Consider the following 3,692-nt stretch of genomic DNA (forward strand, 5'->3'; position numbering starts at 1 on the left):
TCAATAAAACTAACTAACTATTTAATCTTTTGTGCAGTGAACGAGGCACGTTGTTGCATTAAAAAAATAATAAATTTGAAGGAATGCACGAGGGTTGAAAAAAATTGCATTCCGTAACAGAGTTGTGGTTAGCACCCTTGTTTTTTTTTGCATCAATGTGAAATGTGTGCGGATTTTGCTAATGATCAGATATGACATGACGGGTTGTTTTTGCAACACAAAATTTTTAATCTGTTGTGTGATTGCGATCTAATCGGTAAAAAGGGGGAATTTTTTATGCTTTTACTTGGATATTTAGTTTTAGTTCAAGGTTGATCGGAAAGTCAATATTTTTATACGAGAGTCGGATTGAGATGTCAATCGGTTGTTCGTTGCGGCAGTCAATCATTGTGCAAAGTTGACTTTGTGCCCTATTTTTTATTGAGTGAAAGAAAGGAAATTTTGGTGATCGAGATATTAGTTGGGAGAGAAGGTTTGAAATTTAATAAAAATGTTGAGTGTTATGATAGAATTTATTTAAAAAAATAGAAAAATATTTAATAGAAAATAGAAAAAAACTTAAATAATTTATTTTTTTCTCATTTTTTTTTTTTAAAAAACATTTTTTTTTTATTTTTAACTTTTAAAATTTTAAAGTTTTTTAATTAAACGTTTTTAAACATCAAACGATAATAAATTACATTAAAAAAATTCTTTACTTGGTACATTTATTTTCACAATTAAAGTCAACATTGAAAAAAAAATTAAATTAACTTTCCCAAAGTAAAAAAAATTAAGAAAAAAGTTTAATTTTGCCACGTGATTAAATTTTTTTCATCTAAAGCTCTAAATATCAATTCAACATTTTTTATTAAAGTAGGTAATTAAAATTAATTTTAATATCTTTGTTTATAACCTGGCTATTTTCATCGTTTTTCAACAATAAATATCAAAAAAGTTTTAAAAAAAATTCTTTTTACTAAAGATTTTTTTAAAATTTTTTCGATAAAATCGAAAGGAGTTTAATAATAAATTCAGTAAAAATTATTTTTTTTTACAAAATTAATTTAAAATAATAATTTATTTTTTTTGTAATTTTATAAAAAAAAAAAAATTAATTATCAAATAATTAATTAATTAATTAATTAATCAAAAATAATTAAAAACTTATATTTTGTTACAAAAATGTTTTAAAAAATTTTTAAAAAAATACTTTTAACACTTACCCTTCGTTTAAAATTTAAAAAAAAACTCCAAAATTGTCAACTTCCTTCCTCATTTCTCAATTTCTTACAAAACTCCTTCACTTTTTTATAAGAAATTCCCATTCGACACATCTCACCTGTTTGTATTTAATGTCACTCACTCTTTACTCCACATTTTTTTTTTACAAATTTATTGCATCTTAATCTGCTCTACAATTCCTATAAATAAATAAAAAAAACATAAATAAATAATTTATAAATAAAAAATATTTTTCTCCTGTCAAATCGAACAACATCTTGTCATAACAACAAACTTTCCTTCCATACCTACTAAATACTCTCCTTTACTTCTTTTTACAATTTTACGTGCAAAAACCGTGAGAACTTCTTGATATCTTTATAATGAAAAAAAAGCGACACAAAAAATCGATTCATTTTTTTCTTGATCTTTTTTAGTGTGATTTGATATGAAACTTGTACGCAATTGAACGCGAAAGAACACAAAAAAAAAGTAGAAATGTGCGAAGAAGAAGGCAGGAACCGGAAACAAATCCCGGAAAACTGGTTTAAATTTTTGCATGGATGATGATACTTTCTCATCGCTTTTTATTTTATTTATTTCGCTCATATGTGGGAGTCGCCAATATTTGTCCCTTTTTTTGCTTCACAACGACGTGGATTAAAATTAAATTCCATTCCATTTGAATAAATCATGAATCGTAACAGAAGCCGATATTATTTATTCATTCTGTCCAGCAACGAGATCTCGAGAGAAGAAAAAAAAAGACACAAGTAAGATATTGATATGGAGATTAAAATACTGCGATCCCTTAACAACAGCAACGAACATTGATAGCTGAACAAGTCATTAATGTGACAGCTTTATTTGTTCTTGTTCTGGTAAAATATTTTAATGATGTCTTTATTATTATAAAATTGGTCTCCTCTTCTGTCGTTGTCGTCGTCGTCTCTCGTTCTCTCTAAGAAACAATTGATTTCACATGTAGGTACACACATTTTTTGTGCTCATCGTTGCCATTTATTTATTTTTTTTTTTTTTGTTCATAAAAAAACAATTGGATGTTAAATTCAGAGCAAAAAAAAGTACTTGCATGCATTTTTTGTGTTTCATGTGAGAGATAGAGCATGAGATTATGTTGTTTATGCGTATAACGATGATTTAACAATAAAACGTCTTGTGAAGTACATTCAAAAAAAAAATTCAAGGTAAATACTAAGTAGCAATAGGAAGTAATAGCTACGAAATTAAATTGAACAGAACTTGGCTGCGCCGCATGAAATTATGTATTAAGACAAAAGAAGTACATTTAAGCGCGCGTATCGAATGGATTACGAGCTAGACCTGTTAAGCTTGACACGAAAAGCCTTGATCATGAAAAATAACAAAAATATTATTAATTAATTAGGACGCTCCAAATGAAAATAATAAATAAAGTTCGATGCCTCCTAAAATTCAAAAAATATGATAAAATTTAAAAAAAATAAAAATTTCATAAAAATTACCTTTTTTGCAATATTTTCATAATTTTCAAAAAAAAATTTTTTTTTTCGTTGAAAATCGTATTTTTACATGAATTTTTGTCTGTTAAAATAAATATCATAAAATTATTGCACTTATTTTTCAAAAATTTTTGACAACTAATTTTTATAATATTTTTATTTTTTTAATTTTTACTTTAAATTTTCTAAAATCAACTTTTAATTTCTAAATTTCAATTAAAAAAAATTACAAGTAAAAAAAATTACAAATATATTAAATTTTGTCATTTTATTTGAAAAAAAATATTTAAAAATTTTTTTTTATTTAATTTATTTATTTAAATAATTTTTTTTAAATTTTAATTAATTTAATTAATTTAATTAATTTAATTAATTTAAATAATTTAATTAATTTAATTAATTTAATTTTTAATTTAATTTATATAATTTTAATTAAATTTCATTTAAAATTTTTAAATAATTTTAAAAATTTTAATTTTTTTTAAGTTTTGTTAATTTTCATTTGGAGAGGCCTTAATTATTTGTAAAAAAACAGAAGCACCTGAAAATGTAATTCCATTAAAAGAATTAATCACATTTCACTTAATCTATGGGAAAAATTGTTACACCAACTGACATAATTTTTATTACTAAAATCACGACACAAACTCAACTGAACATAATTAATATTAATTAACGCACTGTTCAGCCCATGCTACCTTTTTTTATTATAATAAAATTCTGTGTGGCCTGTTATTGATTCCCTAATTCTGGACAAATTCGTAATTCGACACCTCCGAAAAAAATTTTTTTTAAAGAAATTACAAGAGGATTAAATTTACAACAACAGAAAAAAATCTGGACCTACATCAAAGAAAGCATGTACCGCGTGTGCATTTTTTTCACCAAGCTCTAAACGTGTGCTTTACCACAAATTTTTATTGAAAAGAATTTTATGCATGAAATATTTTTATGTTGTCTCGCAGAGACATGAACGACGAAAAAAAA

This window comes from Culicoides brevitarsis, chromosome 1 (assembly GCF_036172545.1).
Source record: "Culicoides brevitarsis isolate CSIRO-B50_1 chromosome 1, AGI_CSIRO_Cbre_v1, whole genome shotgun sequence".
Classification (NCBI taxonomy): domain Eukaryota; kingdom Metazoa; phylum Arthropoda; class Insecta; order Diptera; family Ceratopogonidae; genus Culicoides; species Culicoides brevitarsis.